The 18,929-nt window shown below is 40.8% G+C and overlaps 1 protein-coding gene and 1 pseudogene across 4 annotated transcripts in view; one reads left to right on the plus strand and one right to left on the minus strand.

Moving 5' to 3' along the window:
- The window catches only part of cnot4b (CCR4-NOT transcription complex, subunit 4b), a 143,711-nt gene that overhangs the window by 9,015 nt on the left and 115,767 nt on the right, over nt 1-18,929 (plus strand). The window lies entirely within an intron of this gene.
- Nucleotides 6,356-6,474, minus strand: LOC144696841 (5S ribosomal RNA; annotated as a pseudogene).

An 18,929-nucleotide genomic window follows, 5' to 3' on the forward strand; every position in this document is an offset into this window, starting at 1 on the left:
TCTACCATCCTTACCTGGCCTACATGTGACTCCAATGTGGTTGACTCTTAAATGCCCTCTGAACAAGGGCAATTAGGGATGGGCAATAAATGCTGGCCTAGCCAGCGTTGTCCACGTCCCATGAATTTTTTAAAAAATGCCATGTGCAGGCGGATTGCAAAGTAGACTATCTTAAATGTCCATCTTATTTTAAGCTCACTAAGCTTGGCAACACTATTTACCTGTGACTCTTGCAGACAAGAATTGATCCAAGCAAGAAATCCATTGATTGAACAAATTTCCCTGAAACTAAGATATTTTAATTTTGGGGAGCAATATGGCATTAGAAAATGACCATGTAGCATTCATGGGATGGGGGGCCTCGCTGGCTAGGCAAGCATTTATTGCCCAACCCTAATTGCCCTTGAGAACTGAGTCACTTGCTATGGCATTTGAGAGTCAGCCACACTGCTGTGGGTCTGGAATCACATGTAGGCCAAACCAGATAAGGACACTTGTGAACCAGATGGATTTTTATGACAATCGACAATGGTTTCAAGATCATTATCAGACTTTTAGAATTCAAATTGCATCATCTGCCATGATTGGATTCAAACCTGGGTCCCCACAGCATTATCCTGGGTTTCTGACTTACTCATCCAGTGACAATACCACTATGCCACCGTTATGTTTAAACTTAATATGTTTGTAGCAGCAGGTGGTGTGTATGATGGACAAGGAATATGTTTTTTATTTCTCACTACAAGGAGTCACAGCTTGGGATGTGACATAAGATCTGTGACAAAAGCACATAAGTACTTACTTTTGCATATGGCTGGATTTTCTTTGCTCAGTCACCTGTTGAATGTCAGATTGCACTATTATCTCAGTGAGGTGATGGTCAATTGAAGCTGGACCTATTGGTGTGAAAATGCAATTTCAGTTGATGTTTCAGTACAGTCCTTGGGCAGTGCTGCCTTGTCAAAGGTACTGTCCTTTGAATGAGATGTCAAACTGGGGTCCAATTAGCTTTGCTGAGGTGTGAGTAAAAGATCCTATGGCACTGTTTGAAGAGAAGCAGGGAGGTCACCTGATACACCGGCTAACCTCTCTCCTTCGAACATCACCCTCTGGTCATTCACTCACTGTATATTAATAGGCTGCCACATTTTCTGTAACAGTACTGCTTCAAAAGTAATTCGTGAGTTGAAGGCACTATGGAGCTTTCTGGGGGTGTGATGATTACATCAATACAAAAGCAAATACTGCAGATGCTGGAATTCTGAAATGCTGGAAATGCTCAGCTCAGACAGCATTGGTCAAAACAAAAACTGAGTTAATGTTTCAGGCCTGTGACCTACCATCTAGACTTGCTCTTTTCTCTCTTTCCTAGTTGTTAGTGAAGCCGTGACATCTCCAATATTTTTAATCCAGTTTTTAAATAGAGGAACCTGTCAATCTTAGCTCTGCTAGCTTTAGTTTATGCCCAGATAATTTATATATTTCATTTCCATTCAAAGGATACCCAGTTGAAAATCCACATTTGTAAGAATATTGCTTTGTATCTTATGCTCCAAACAGACTCATTACTGGTTAGTTGTATTACATTGGAAGTAAATGACAATGAGTTGTTTGTTTTTGGGACTTGTCCACAAGATTATCTTTTTGTCAGGTTTGCCCTGCATGGCTGATATGTCACTGAAATAAGTTCAAATCTGGGTTTGGGAAGACAGTTGACCCATTCAGCTCATGCTCCAATTCAGAAGTAGGAGAATGTCATTCAATCCTTCGAACCTGTCCTGCCATTGAATTAGATCATGGCTGATCGGTATCTTTAATTCCTACCTCCTTGGTTTTGTAACCCTTAATACCCTTGTCTAATAAAGAAATATCAAATTCACTTTTGACATTTTGAATTGGTAGCGGCCTCACCAGCTTTTTGGGGAGCAATTTCCAGATTTCCACTACCCTTTGTGTGAAAATGTGCTTCCTGACATCACCCCTGAATGGCCGAACTCTAATTTTAAGGCTAGGATCCTTTGTTCTAGACCCAGCCACCAGCGGAAATGGTTCACCTTGGTCCACCCGACCAACTCCTTGGATCACCTTAAACACCTAAATTGGATCATACCTTAACCTATATTCAAGGAATACAAGCTGAACCTGTGAAACCTTTGCTAACAATTAGCCCAGGATATCATTCTGGTGAATCTGTACTGTGCCCCCTCCAAGACCAATCCTAATATATTCTTTGAGATGCATTCTGAGAACTAAATGCAGTACTGTAATTGGAGTTGAACCAAAGTTTTATTGAACTGTAACTTCCACTCGTTTGTGTTCCAGCATTCTGTTAGCCTTTTCAATTTTTTTTTGTACCTGCCCACGAGATTTTAGTGCACATTATACTTGGGACCCTAAATCTCTCTGCTTCTCCACAGTTCTTAGTTTCTCACTGTTTAGAAAAATACTCTGATTTATCTTTCTTGGGTCCAAAGTGGATGACCCCTCATTCTCCACACTGAGCTCCATCTGGTACTGTTTTTGTCCACTCATTTAATTTATTGATGTCCCTTCACATCTTTCTGCTCACATCTACACTATTTACTGTATCACCTAACCTATGTCTTCCGCAAACTCAGATGACAGAATAGCAAGCTGTATATTCAATTTATTTATAAAGGTAATAAAAAGTTTGAGGTCCCAATATGGATCTAAGGGGAACATCACTAGTCACATTCTGTTCGTTTGCATACATTATGTAATCCCTGCACACTCTGACCTCCTAACCCATTTCCTACTCATATCAATAGATTGTCCAGTTCCATGCACCTGTATTTTTAATCATCGGTTTATAGAATGCTGTCTGGTAGCCCATATAACCACATCGAAAGACACTCACTCAGCTGCCACAAAAGCAAAATACCCCTGATGCTGAAAATCGGAAATAAAAACTGAGTATAGTGCATATATTTAGCTCAGGCAGCATCTGTGGCGAGAAAGAGTTAACTTATCTGGTGAATGGCCTTGTATCAGAACTTGATGACCTCACAAAATTCAATTCCTTTCATTAGATGTGACTAACTGTTAGAAATCAATGGCGGTGCTCTCTGAGACGAATAGGCCTATCGTTTCCTAGTTTATCTCTCTTACCCTATTTGGGTAATGGGAGTGACATTGGCAATTTTTCAATCCATAGGGACAATTTCTGAAACAAGAGAATTCTGAGAGGTCATAACATTTTTAGCATGACTATTGACTCCCATCCTTGTTTTAATGTCTACCTATTTGGGATGATTTGCTTCCATTACCTTGTGCGCAGAAGTGTTTCCTGACACGAGTGCTGAACCTGCCTTCTGTCAACTTGCAGCCTTTGTCCTGGATTTGTGGTTTAACTTAACCGAGATGTCCTGCTCTGGTCATTCGTCTCCAACATGTTGTGGTGCAGTCCAACTGCAACCAGTGGTCAGAGACATTCTTACGTACTGAATTAAAATATTTTAACACCAGGTGTTGTTGTCTTGTCAAGTGTGGAGATAGCAGGTGCATCTCCCATCTGCAGTGTTTCTTTGTCAGAGCCCTGAAAACAGGGCTTCATCCTCTTCCTGTGGAACCTTCATGATATGTGAGCCTTCATTAGAGGAGGGCTCAAAATTACTAGCTTAATTAATGGTCTGAGTTTTGCAGTAAATATGAGGCTAACAACATTCACCAGCATTTAGCATTACTAAAGTGTAAATTGGGCAGTAATTTTTGGCACACAGTTAAGTGCAGAAATTGGGAAATTGCTGTCTGAGTTGCCCTTCCTTCTTCGGAAGCTTCACTATACTAATATCCTGTTGAGTGACTCAACATTATATCTTCATGCCTTTCCACATGTTCCAATGTTTGACTGATACCCACTATGAGATGCCAGAAAAAGCAAGGGTTTTTGCATTCTGGTCAATTTTAACAGCATGATAAGACTTCATTACTGCCAAATAACCTTTCTGGTACCAAAAATGAATTTTTACAAATGTTGGTTCTCATTCTTTCAGATTTTAAGTTTTGTTAGTGATTTAAAAATCAAATGTTTTCCCCCAATTTTCTGTTTCCTATCTCTCAATGCCATCTTGCTTTCCCTTTCTTTTTGCTTTCTGGGCATTATTTGGCATTGAGTTAACTATTCTAACAGACACATCCAGGTTGAGACACTGCATGTCTCTAAGGCTGTGATTTTCGACCTTTATTAGGTTAAGGAACCCTATCATATATTGTGAAATTCTGTGGAACCCCAACCCTTTCACCCTCCTCCCCTTCCACTATAAATATATATAAAGAAAAATGAAACAAAGTAAAACACAATTGAATGAGTGATTATTTTTAATTAAATGTGTGAACAATATATCTGGTTAAAATTTTGTACAATTTTCAAAATACCTGATACTCTGGGAACCCTTGGGTTCTGGGAATCCAGGTTGAAAAACATTGCTGTAAGGATTCTTCAATCTGGTTAAGAAGATATACAGTCACTTACCCTTTTTGTACAGGCCCCAGATCCCCTGTAGAGGGCACTGTGCCAAAAAGGACTTTGTAACTCTGCAGGTTCCAGTGCAAACACTTGTAGGAAATCTCTGGACAAGTGCAATTTGGCACTGACTGAATTCTGGACCATTATCTCAATGATGAAACTGTATTAAATCTGTATTGTTTGGAGATTCTCTGTGCTTGGGTTCCTACAGTTTGAGCAGTGAAGAAATGCAATTTCTTAAGTCTATGTTTGAACCCAATTCAATCAATACTACATGTTCTGATATTATAATAGGTGAACCTACAACATTTTGTTCAAAGAAAATCAGTGTCACCATTTGTTTACACAACCTGATAGGTGTTTGGTTCAAAACATTCCACAGTTAAGTATTTTATGTAAAGAAATTGAAAATGCCAAAGCATTATCTTTATGCCACTGCATTATTAGATTAATTTGTTGTCTTTACTTTTATGCCATCCCCACAACCCGGTTGCACATTTGACTGTTGACATCCTGTCTTGCATAACCAAGTCTCCATTGAGTGCGTTGGGTGGTCTTTATTTTCAAAACATTCGCAAACCGGGGCAGCCTGGATTGAGTTGCAGCAGTTGGAGCATGTGCTTGTATTGCAGTTCATCAGTCCCTGTTTGGGTGTGGAGATCCAATGTAGGTTAGCGAGCACAAGGATGATGGGTGAACGGGACTTGCTCTGAGTAGAGTTTTGGAAGGACTCAAATTGAAGGAGGGTGCAACATGGGTAGCTGGCTAGTCGTCCTCAAGTGAAGTGAGGTTTGAGAGTCAGGGAAAATTGAACTTAAGGCATGCAGATGTAATTGGTTGTACATGTGTATGTATATTTAAATAATTTCCATTATCAATTTTTGTATCTACATTTATACATGATAATGTTGATGTGAATTGGTCAAGCTGTAACTACACCCCACAGCCAACCAATGATGGCAGTGTAGTGTAACCCCTGATGGGAAAGTGCAATTCCAGCAGGCCAAGTTGACACATGCATATTCCATTATAAGTACAGATGTAGGAATTTATAATGGCAAGACCTTAATGGGGCATGCACACAATCACAAGATTTTAATTTTAATTGAGAGCAACCAACAATATGAGGGAATTAAATCATTTTAAATAAATTGTTAACGTGGGATCAAGTAGATACCTCAGATGAGAAGAAAGCATGATGGACTGAATTGCAGCATTTTCTAAAAATTGATTCTATAAAACCATTTACAATTCTCAACTTTGTTCTTGGAGCCCTTCGTAGCTCACTCCTTCCTATACCTGTAACCTCCTTCACCCTTACAACCACCTGTTATCTCTGCTCCTCCAATTCTGGCTTTCTGTGTATCCTTGATTTTCATTGCTCCACCATTGATTTCAGCTTTTTAAAAATATTTTCAGCTGCTTCGGCCCGAAGGTCTGCAATTTCTTCCCTTAAAGGCATTATATGAACACAAGTTGGTGGGAGGAGCAAGGATAATTTGCTCAGTGCTGTTGCACATACAGGGCAGCTACGGAATGTCAAATATTAACTTGAAGGCATATGTTGACTTTTAACACTGTTGTATGGGAAGCCATAAGTTCAGCATGATTTTTGCTAGTTAAGATATAATAGTCGCTGTGAGTATTTTTATTAGAATTCAGATTTCAAAAGCTGCTGTGGTGGGATTCGAACCCAAGTACCCCTGCGTTAATAGTCCATTGATAATACGACTATGCCACTGTCTCCCCTAACAAGGAGGGTTTTCTTTTAGCTGAAATTGAACCAGGAACCTAAGGATGCCAGTTTTACAGTCATCTACAGTCCTCTGCTCTACCAGCTGAGCTGGCGAACGGGAGCCTTAAAGCTTACTACTCCTGCTCCTGACATTCCCAGGCGGACTCCCATCCAAGCACTAACCAGGCCTGAGTCTGCTTACTTTCCGAGATCAGATGAGATCGGGAGTTTACAGACTAGTGTGGCCATAGGCAACGAGCTTGATTAAACTTTGGTAGTGGTGGGACTTGAACCCAGTCTCCTGAGACACTGGAGCCTAAATCTAGCGCCTTAAACCACTTGGCCAAACTGCACTAATGTTATGGATTCTCTCCAGAATTGCGTTCATTACTTTCAGTCATTACATCTGTATGACTTCTAAAAGGCTGAGGCACTGGAGAGGGTGCAGAAAAGATTTACAAGGATGCTATCAGAAATGTGTGGAAAAGATTGACAGGCTGAGTCTCTTCACTCTTGAGAAAGGAAGACTGAGGGGTGACCTAATAGAGGTCTTTAGCATTGTGAAAACTTTTGATAGAGTGGGTACAGAGAGAAAGTTTCCCTTGTGGGTAAGAGCATAACTGGAGGCCACCAATCAACCCAATAGGGAATTCAGAAGAAACTTGTTTACCCAATGAGTGGTGAGAACATAGAACCCACTTACACGGTGAGTGGTTGAAGTGAATAGTATAGATACCTTTAAGGAGAAGCCAGACAAGCGCATGAGGGAGAAGTGAATAGAAGGTTATGATGATGGATTTTAGTGAGGAAAGATGAAAGGAGGCTCAAGTGGAACGTAAGTCAGCATGAATTGTTTGGACCAAATGGCTTAATTCTGTGCTGTACAGCTTCTGTAATCAGTAAGTCAAAGGGAGCTAATTATGAAGGGTTGTGAACCCTTGGAATTTTTTTACCCCAGTGAGTTTTGAATTAATTGAGTACATTCAAGACAGAGGGCGATAGATTTTTAGTTATTAAGGGAACATTAGGAAACAATTGGAAGGTGGAGTTTAGTCGATCAGCCAGTATCTTAAATAGCAGAACACATTCAGAGAGCCAGGTGGTCGATTTCAGCTTATATTTCTTTTGATTTTATCTGCATAAGAAACAGACAATTGAGCAGGGGACAGCATTTGAGTATTGAATAAGAATGCATTGACAGCTGCTGCAGCATGCCATGTGATGTTCTCTGGAAGTTATTAAAGACCAGGCCTGGCTTAAAACTGTTACTTCTAAACTAATGTAAGCTATTGTTTCAGTTTTCAAAGAACAAATACACTGCACCATCTCCAGTCTGGAATACTTGGGACTGAGTCATTTCTGAATTTGGGCATTTTCTGGATTATAGAATGGCATTAGAACACCTAACCACAGTGTGTGAGCTGGGAAACACGGATATAAAAAATTTCCTGAAACACAAAACAATGATAAATTATGGAACAGTAATAAAAATTGTTTTACTTATCCAAATACAGTGTCTTCCCTGTTTCTATTGCCAAAGCACTGTCCTAAAATGATGATGGTGCCCTCAAAGGAATGCTTGGGTCTGCTCAAATGAATTCTGGACAAGTGGCGTTACTCAACTATAGATTTCCGGACTGGAGAGGGTACAATATACGAAAATGAGTTCAGTTGCTTGAGATTAAATCATCTGTTGTTCTTTCCATACTCTTAACTTGTTTTAATCTAAGGAAAAAGTATTCAACAACAACTTCATTTAAGTGCAGCCTCCTAACTAGGTGTAGTTGAAATGAGATGGGTACATGTAACAATGAATGCAAGTCTCTGATTAGTACTTAAACTGGGAATGCAAACTTGCTGATTAAATCACAGATCTTTATAGAGAGGCCAGTTGGTTCATCATGTCTACACTGGCTCTTTGCTGCATTATCACATCATTCCATTCTCTGAGCATGTCCTGTGCTCACGTCTCTTTTTTTTTGAAGCACTTATCTGAATTCAAAACCTTGTGGAATCTGCCTTATACAATGTTCTACGTCCTAACAAATTTCTACATTAAAATAAGTAAATGCAGCTATTCCTCTCTTTTGGCAATGATTCTCATGTTTTGACCTCGACTATTGATTCGCTGACCAGTTGAAGCAACCTTCCCAATTTACCTTGATCATATTTCCTCTTCTTGAACAAAGCCGCAGTTTCTCTACTTTGCTCAAAAATAAAGCCTTTCATCTCTTAGAACTGTTTTTATAAAACCAAGAATTCCACGTGCTTTTCCTCCCTTTATCGACTTAACCTCCTTGTGTAAATGAGCATTCGCCCCTTTTTGAAGTTCCTCTGATTGGTGTATGTGCATTGAAGTTTTTTAAATTACACTCTGATGATGAAGTGGATTGAATTTTCTGCAAACAGCCTAGAAGTCCAAGGTTTGATTCTTGCTCTGTCCTGATTGTTGCCACTGGGCTAAGGAAGGCAAACCAAGCTTTGGTTCCTACTCCTGATTTCTCCAAAATAACTCACGGAAAGTGCAGGTGTGCGTCCACTGCGAGGACAGGATCAGGACATGGTTCCCTCTGATGTGGAGCAGTCTGCTGACGCTAGCTGTTCAGGATTGTGCAGGATGGGTTGTTGGGGGCTGTACAGACAGTCGTGTGGCATAGCTTTCAAATTGGCTACCCCAAACACTGCTGCTCCAGAGAAGGAGACTGGTACATTGTGTCTGCACTCACTCTTAGTGCTGCCTCTGCCAGTTTGCCTTGTGAAATTTGTGCTTCCTACTATGTGTCCATTCATTGTTAGACTTTGTAAATTTGTATCTAAGGGGCTAAATGTGAGGAAAATGCTTTTGCCCTTTGAATTATTTCAATCTAGTTGAAGATGAAGTTGAGATTTAAGGCTGTTTGGGGATCTGGCACTTAGCATCGCTAAAAGCTCATGGACAAGTACAAAGAAAATTATAAGACGAATGGAATATTGGCCTTTACCTCAAGTGGGCTGGAATGCAAAGGGGGTGGAAATTAGGTACAGCTGTTTAACTTTCAGCTGGAGTATCCTGTTCAGTTTTGGCATTGCGCCCCAGGAAGGTGAAATTAGCTTTGGAAGTGGGTGCAGTGTAAATTCACCAGAACTATGCAAGGGTTAAATTATGGAGACAGGTTGTACAGACTAGGCCTATATTTCCATGAGCATAGAAGATTAAAGGATGACCAAAATGAGATGTTTAAGATAATTGAATTGTTGGTAGATAGGAACTATTTCCTCTTGGGCTAATCCAAAATAAGGGGATATAACCTTAAAAAGAAATCAGAGCTAAGCTGTTCAAGGTGATGTCAGAAAGCACTTCTTCGTGCACAAAATTATGAAAATCTGGAACTCCCTCTCCCAAAAAGCCCGTACTATGCCCATTCACTTGTATGCAGCAATCATCTAAATGAACAGAAGGCTAAAGTATTTTGTATGTCATGCTGAAACTATGCAGTGCACTAGTGAGGGTACTGTGTCCAGTTCTGGTCAGCAGTACACAAAGGACACATTGAAGCAATGGAGATGGTGCGTTGGAGTTTTGAGTGAGTTAAGAGGAAATAATTAGGAAATTCATGTTGTTGAGCCCTGAAAAACACTGAACGGGATCTCTAAGATATGTTATTCAGTGGCACAGCGATGGTAAAGAGTGACTGCAGAACAAAGCAACAGAATTGCAGACTGATGAAAGGAAATTTTAGGGCTCATTGAGAAGTGTCAGATGATTAGTGAACATGAGACTGGGCCTGGGTTATTGTCAAAAAAAAGTTAGGATAACATTGGCAGCTTTGAACTGCAGGTTCTTCCTGAATGAGCACCAGCACTAATTCCCTCCTGCATGCTCCTCATATCCTTTAATAGTTTATCAATATCCCATCAAACCCTTTAATCACCTTAACCACCTTAATTTGAACACCCCTTAATCTGTTATACTCAAGGGATTTACAAACATGATATGGGCATTGCTGGTGAGGCCAGCATTTATTGCCCATTCCTAATTGCCCTTGAGAAAATGGTGGTGAAACTGCCTTGAGCTGCTGTAGTCCTTGTGGTGTAGAAACAGCCACAATGCTATTAGGGAGGGAATTCGAGGATTTTGATCCAATGACGGTTAAGGAACGCAGATATCGTTACATGTCAGGATTCTGTGGCTTGGAGGGAACTTGCAGGTGGTGATGTTCCCATGTATCTGCTGCCCTTGTCCTCCTTGATGGTAGAGGTCCTGGGATTGGAAGGTGGTGTCCAAGGAGCCTTGGTGAGTTCCTATAGTGCATCTTGTAGATGGTACACACTGCTGCCACTGTCGGCCCGCGGTGGAGGGGGGTGAATGTTGAAGGTAGCGGATAGGGTGCTGATCAAGCAAACTGCTTTGTTCTGGATGGTGCCAAGCTTCTTGAGTGTTGTTGAAGCTGCACTCATCCAGGCAAGTGGAGAGTATTCCATCACACTCCTGACTTTAATACTTTCAGTCCTGTTATCATTCTGGTGAATTTGATTATTCCAAAACGTATGCCCTGCATTGACCCTTAATACTCTTTGCAGTAGAAAAATGCCCCCCTTTTGGGAATACAGTTGGTCATCCCCTTTGGATGGGTCAAAATCCTAGAACTCACTCCCAAGTAGCACTGTGGGCGTACCTTAAACCACATGGATTGCAGCAGTTCAAGAAGGCAGCTCACCCACACCTGTCAAGGGCAATTAGGGCTGGGCATTGGGAGTAACCAGGAGATTACTATATTTGAGGTCCTGCTTGCTAATTTTTGACTTAGCTCCCTAAATTCTGATTGCAGGACCACATCCTCCTTCCTCCCTAAGTCATAGATACCAATGTGGGCCACGACCTCTGGCTGATCACTCTCTCTCTTTCCCCCCCCACCTCCTCCAGAAGAATGCCCTGCAGCAGCTTGGTGACAATCCTTGACCCTGGCACCAGGGAGGCAACATAATATCCTGGAGTCACATCTGTGTCGCAGAAACACCCGTCTGTTCCCCTAACTAATGAATCCCCTTTCGCTATTGTTCTTCCTTTCTTCTTCCTCCCCTCCTGTACAGCTGAGCTATTCATGGTGCCACAAACGTGGCTGTGACTGCACTCATTTGAGGAACTAACACCTCACCAGTATCCAAAACAGAAAACCAATTAGCGAACGGGACCCCAGGGGACTCCTGCACTACATGCCTGGTTCTCTTGGACTGTCTAGCGGCCACCATTCCCTTTCTGCCTGCCTACTCCTAGCCTCTCTAAATGTGCTATCCACGTAGCTCTCAGCCTTGCAGACCCACCACTGACTCCAGCTGCCGTTTGAGCTCTCAAGAGCTCAAGTTTCTGCGGCTGGCAGCACTTTCTGCACATGTGGCCGTCTAGGACATGACTTGCGACATATTACAGGACATGTATTCCACATGACCAAGCTGCCCTGCCGTGCCTTTACTTACCTTGCGTTAACTTTAATGTATTTTGGTTTATTTATATTACTTTATTTTACTGACTTAAATTTTCATCCCCTTTCCTAGTGTTTCTTAGTTAAATCCAAGTAGCTAATAGAGAATACGCTTTTATAATTTACAGCTATTTAAAGACACTCCCTAACAGCAGTTTCTCACCAACCAATGAACTTGTGGTTTTCCTGAGATGTCACCTTTTTCTTCAAACTTGGTGTTCTCAAACTGAAGCTGCAGCAGCTGTATCCTGTGCGTTCTCCAACCGGGTTTGCGCTCTGCTTCTCTCCCTGGTAAATGTAGGCCCCAAGCCCCGCACTGTCTCTATAACCTCGCTCTCTCCTGGGTGATGCTTTAGTTACTGTCAAACAACCTCTCTGGCTTTGCAAATGATCCTTTACAAGGATGAGATCTCATTCCTTAATATATTTTTTAAATTGCCTACCTCTCTGACATGCACAATCCAATCTCTGTTTCCTTCACTTTATTTTGTATTCTTTTTTGAATTCAATATTTGAACTAAAATTTCCTAGTTTAGACTCTGCTGCTCATTTATGGTTCTTCCATCTGATTAAGGCATTGCACAGTCTCTTGTGCTATTCATACAGGTCCCAGATGCTTTGCAGAGAACGCTGCACTTTTTTTAGTTGGCTGTGGAGAACATCCAGCGCAGAAGCTCATAAAAGTCTTTTGGCAAATGTAATTATAATTAATGTCGACCACTATTCATTTGTCACTGACCTCAAAATCTGCTGCATTGTTTTTTTTAGTGCAGTGTTGGTAGATATGCTTTTACTATCTGCATGAACATATTTTGCAGTATAGCTAATCTATCTACTTCCTTATCAGGGAAAAGCATTTGGAGAGTAATCCTTTGCCAAACTGATTCATCCAAACTCTATAAAGATTAAAATCAACCATGGTTATTGCAGTACCTTTCCTACAAGCCCCTATTATTTTTTCCTGTATACCCCATCCTCTAGTGTAGCTACCATTGGGGAACATGTAAATTACCCCAAAGTGATTTCTTTCTTTTGCTATTTCTTATTTATACCCAAACTGCTTCTATATCTTGACCTTCTAACTGAAACAATCTCTCTCTATTGTACTAATGTCACCCTTCATTAAAAGAGCTACTTTGACGGAGCATTGCACTGTTGGAGGGATATCTTTCAAATGGGTTTCAGATGAAACCAAGGCCCAATCTGCCCTCTGAGGTAGATGTAAAAGATCCCATGGCGAGAGGTATCTTCCTGGTGTCCTAGCCAATATTCTTCATTCGACCAATATCACTAAAATAGATTATCTGATTATCATATTACTGGTTGAGAGACTTCTCCTACATTACAACGGTGACCAAACTTCAAAACTACTTAGTTTGCCGCAAAGCACTGCGCCGTCCTGAGTTTGTGAAAGATGCTGTACAAATTTAAGTAATGACCACCATCGAAACAGTCATTACATTTGAAATCAACTGCCTCTGATGGAAATGATTATTACAGCATCTTATACTTCTCCAAGTCTGTGGTATCAAGTTCATTATGACACTTAACTACAACAACATGGTAGGGCCCAAATCAGAGACCAAGCTATGCTGAACTGTTTGTAAGGTCTGTCTGGGACCGCTACACATTGAAGTTCAGCTGAAAATCAATGATGAAATAAAAATAAGATCATTCACCAACACTTTCCAAAGTAGTAAGCAATTTATAATAGCCCTCGATATGGTACCATATACAGCGCTATTTTGAATGGCTAGAGGTGTCTTCCTTGTGCCCTAGGAGTGCATAGATTGCATTCTGAACAATATCTTACAGCAGTACTTTCTAGTGCCAACCAAGAGCTGGCTATTTTACACCTGGCAATGTGCTTTGAAACAGAATTAATTAATAACCTCAGAAAAGGAGCTTCTAGGTCACAGTGATCATAATATGTTAGAATTTCACATTCAGTTTGAGGGTGAGAAGTGTGTGTCTAGGACTAGTGCTTAAACTTAAATAAAGGCAATTGCAAGGGTAGGAAGAAAAAGTTGGCTAAAGTAATCTGGGAGAATAGGTTAAAATGTAGGACAGTGGCAAATATTTAAGGACCTATTCCATAACTCTCAGCAAAGATATATTCCATTTAGAAATAGAGACTCAAGGGGAAGGATGCACCATCCATGGGTAACTAAGGACATTAAGGGTAGTAACAAATTGAAAGAAAAATGGACGATACTGCGAAGATTAGTGGTAGGTCAGAAGATTGGACAGGTTTTAGAAACCAGCAAAGAATGACTTTTTTTTTTAAAAGGGAGGAATTAGCATACAAGAGAAAGCTAGCTAGAACTATTTTAACGTTTCTACAAGTATTTTTTTTTAAAAAGGTAGAGTAACTGAAGTGAGCATTGGTCCTTTAGACTGAAGAACTAAGAATGGGAAAGGAGGGGATGGTGGAAGCATTGAACAGAGGTATTTTGTCTGTCTTCATTGTAGAAGACTCCAAAAACATCCCAGGAATAGCTAAAAATCAAGAGATAAATGGGAGGGAGGAACATAATACAATCATGATCTCCAGGGAAATGGTATTAGGAAAACTATTAGAACTAAAGGCTGACAAGTCCCCTGGACCTGATAGCCTTATCCTATGGCCTGAAAAGAAGTGGCTACAGAGATCGTCGCTGCATTGGTTGTGATCTTCCAAAATTCCCTAGATTTTGGAAAGGTCTCAGCAGATTGGAAAATCGCAAATGTGACACCTCCATTCCAGAAAGGAGAGAGACAGGAAGCAGGCAACTATAGGCCAGTTAGCCTAACATCTATCATGAGGAAAATGCTAACATGCATTACTAAAGTGGCAAAAGCAGGACATTCAGAAAATCATAATAAAACCAGGCATTGGCTTGTGAAAGGGAATTTGTGCTTAAATAATTTATTAGAGCTTTCTGTCAAAGTAACAAGCAAGGTGGACAAAGGGGAACCTGTAGAATTGGTTTTCTTGTATTTCCAGAAGGCATTTGATAAGGTGCCACACCAAAGGTTACTACACAAAATAAGAGCTGATAGTATAATGGACATATTAGCAAGGCTAGAAGATTGGTTGGCTAACAAAGCACAGAGTAAGGATAAATGTGTCATTTTTGAGTTGACAAGTTGTAACCATTGGAGTGCCACAGGGATCAGTGCTGGGGTCTCTATTATTTACAATCTGTTTCAATGACTTGCGTGAAGGGACTGAATATATGATAGCTAAATTTGCTGGTGATGCAAAGATAGGTAGGAAAGTAAGTTGTAGGCTCTCCTCTTCACAAAGGCATTTAGATAATCGTTTGGCAGTACAGAACTCGAGTACTGCTGAAAAAAAGAGACATCGAAGCTTTTTGTCTTGCACTCATCAGGACAGCTTGCAAGATAAACCAACAGTAATGGAACAACAATTTATACTGCATGAGAAGAGTGTGCTGATTAGCTGGCAAGTGGACTCTGATAGAGATGTAACCATGAAGAATGTAACAGAGAACAGTTAACCATTAACTGCCAAGTTTAGTTTCAAATTCATACCAAGCAGGTTGACTCTGGTCAAGGCATTGCCATGGGGAATGAACCAGAGAATGGCTGTCCCAAGCTTTTGTTTAGTTCGCAAAGAGGTAATCTATGCACATGCTCCTTCTGTCTACAAAGGACAGGGCTCTGTGTGTGAATATTTGGGCCTTCCAGCATGTGTAACTCTTTCGAGTACATTCACAGTTTTTTTTTTATGTTCAAAGTCCTGGAGTGGGACATGAACCCACAACCTTCTGACTCAAAGGTGAGGGTGCTATGAACTGAGCCACAGCTGACACCTCTTCCAGCATGTGTAACTCTTTCGAGTTATCAACAGATCTCATGTAACTCTTTCGAGTACATTCACAGTTCTTGGTTTTTTTTTCCGGGAGTGGGACATGAACCCACAACCTTCTGACTCAAAGGTGAGAGTGCTATGAACTGAGCCACAGCTGACACCTCTTCCAGCATGTGTAAGTGAACCACACTGCGAGTGCTTCTGATGATCTTAAATTGGTTTTCAGTGTAATTCTTTGCACAAGCAGATTTGTTGAGCAAGTGTTGAATTTGAAACAAAAGTTAATCTCTCTCTCAATCTTGCAGCACAGAAGGAGATTATTCAGCCCATGATACATGTACTGGCTATCTGAAAGCACTGTCCAACTATCTAATTGTTAACTGTGCTCTGCATTCTCCATGGCAACGCCCCTATTAATCAGAGACTACTTGCCAACCAATTAGCACACTGGTCTCATGCAGCATAAATTGTTGTTCGCTTCACTGTTGATTTTATCTTGCAAGCTGTACTGATAGTGCAAGTTGAAAAGCTTTGAAAGCATGTCTTTGTTCAGTTAAGTGAAGTGAGTGGGTAAAAATTCGGCAAATGGAGTATAATGTGGGAAAATGTGAACTTGTCCACTTTGGCAAGAAGGATAAAAAGGCAGTATAGTATTTAAACGGAGAGGGATTGCAGAACCGTACAGTACAGAGGGATCTGGGTGTCCTGGTACATGAATTTCAAAAAAAGTTAGTGTGCAGGTGCAGCAAATGATTAGGAAAGTTAGGAAATGATTAGGAATGGAATATAAAAGTAGGGAACTATTGCGACAGCTGTACAGGGCCTTGGTGAGATTGCATCTGGATGCTGTGTACGATTTTGGCCTCTTTGTTAAGAAAGGATATAATTTAATTAGAAGCAGCTCAAAGAAAATTCACTCGTCTGACTCCTGGAATGAAGGGGTTATCTTGTGAGGAAGGGTTGAGCAGGTTGGGCCTATACCCATTGGAGTTTAGAAAAATAATCTTAACTGAAACCTGAGAACCTGAGGGGACTTGACAGGATGGATGCTGAAAGAATGTTTCCCCTCGTGAGAGAGACCAGAACTCGGGGCACAGTTTAAAAATTAGGGGTCTCCCGTTTACAATGGAGATGAGAAATCTTTTCTCCCAAGATCATCAATCTGTGGAATAATCTTCCCCAGAAAGCAATGAAGGCTGGCTCATTGAATATATTCAACACTAAGTTAGTTAGACTTTTGATCAACAAAAGAATCAAAGGGCGTCGGGGCTAGGCAAGAAAGGCTATAATCAGATCAGCTATGATCTTATCAAATAACAGAGCAGGCTCAAGGGGCCAAATGGCTGCCTCCTATTTCTGTGAGTAATGCACTTGAGTGTCAGATTTTGTGCTCAAGTGGGACTTGAACCTGTAGAAGTAAGTGGACTACCGTTGAGCCATGGCTGACATTGTACTACAACCAGAATTCATTCAAATGATACATGGTTGAAGTTGGAAGTGTTGGCTACAAACATATATCGCCAGTTTTCTTCTGTCCTGTTTCTGTTATAGAGGGCTAGCAGCAGCCTTCTGTTCTTTCTGGCTTGGATTATGTAGTATTGTCTTTTGTGTGTTCTGATTACACTCCATTTATTTGAATATTTTGACATTGACCAGCAATGCCACTTTCCGAAGGGATTTCTATTTCTGTATTATACCTGCGACATTGCAGGATGTGGTGGTTCTGGTGCTTGGCTAGCAACCCAGAATGCAAACCCCAGCATGGCAGATTATGACATGGAATTTGGTTTCACCTGATGAAAAAATGACCACAAAATCTACCAGGTTGTCATAAATACCCAATTGGTTCACTAATCTTCAAACTCCCCAAAGTTTGCAATAGCTAATCAATGGAATGCCTTTATCAGGTTCCACTTTATAATGCTAGTTGGAAAGCAACTGTAGATGGATAACACTTCAAAGAACAGAAAGGTTGATGAATCTTAAACTTGTGTTTCCACACAAGCTTCAGCACAATCTGAGCACAAGGTCTATCATTTATTTCTGCATCACTTCACAGGCAATTTTTCTCTTCCAGATCCTCAATATCAGATTCAACATGAATTTTGCCCCCTAAAATCTACATTTATGTCTGGCCTATAATGTAGTGTCACACACCCCCAAACTCCTAGCCTGGCCTCTGGATCATTCCAGTCCCACATTATTTGGATAGTTCCAAGAGTGCTTCTCCATCACCCCCACCAGAGCAGCGAGGAATGGCACTTAATGTAGTTTTGCTTGTTTTGCCTGCGCACAAAAACAAATTGTTATGACTATATACCAAAAGCTCAATTGAATTTGAGGTGCTGGTAAATTTGACTGGGCTAAACAATCAGTGTTTGTTCTGAGGTATCAACTCTCAGAAATATCTGAGCTTCTCTTGCTGCATCCACTCGATCATTAATTTTGATCGCTGTATAGATTCTGATGTTAGCTCACGGTTGCTTTCAGTATATTGCATACACTTTTGATTGTGTAGTGGCCTCTGTCTAAGCTCTGGATTTCCCTCCCTAAACCTCTTTACTTTACTTCTCTTTACTTCTCTCTCCGCCACCTCACTAAAAGCTACCTCTTTCCAGCTGCCCTAATAGCTCGTATTCCTTTGTGTCAAATCTTGCCTGATGGCACTCCTTGGAACACTTGAGGGTGTTTTACTACATTATAGGCCAGACATAAATGTAGATTTTAGGGGGCAAAATTCATGTTGAATCTGATATTGAGGATCTGGAAGAGAAAAATTGCCTGTGAAGTGATGCAGAAATAAATGATAGACCTTGTGCTCAGATTGTGCTGAAGCTTGTGTGGAAACACAAGTTTAAGATTCATCAACCTTTCTGTTCTTTGAAGTGTTATCCATCTACAGTTGCTTTCCAACTAGCATTATAAAGTGGAACCTGATAAAGGCATTCCATTGATTAGCTATTGCAATTGTGCATTTGATCAGGAAGTGTTAACGCCGCCTCTTGAACCAATGAAATGAGCTGCTGTGTGTCTGTCAGAGATCAGATCACAATCATCTTTCTTTCATTCTATCAGCTGAGTGCTGCTCTTGTTGAGTTTATTCGTTCACGGGATGTGGACATCACTGGCTCAGCCAGCATTTATTGCCCATCCCTAATTGCCCTTGAGCAGGTGGTGATGGTGAGCTACCTCCTTGAACCGCTGCAGTCGATGTGGTGTCAATACACACACACTGCTGTTAGGAAGGGAGTTCCATGATTTTGATTCAGTGACAGTGAAGGAACGATGCTGTATTTCCAAATCAGGATGATGAGTGGCTTGGAAGGGAACTTCCAAGAGGTGGTGTTCCCATGTGTCTGCTGCCCTTGTCCTTCTAGATATTAGCAGTCATGTTGGCTATCTAAGTCATCACCCCAGAAATTTTTAATTTCT

This window comes from Cetorhinus maximus, chromosome 22 (assembly GCF_964194155.1).
Source record: "Cetorhinus maximus chromosome 22, sCetMax3.hap1.1, whole genome shotgun sequence".
Classification (NCBI taxonomy): Eukaryota; Metazoa; Chordata; class Chondrichthyes; order Lamniformes; family Cetorhinidae; genus Cetorhinus; species Cetorhinus maximus.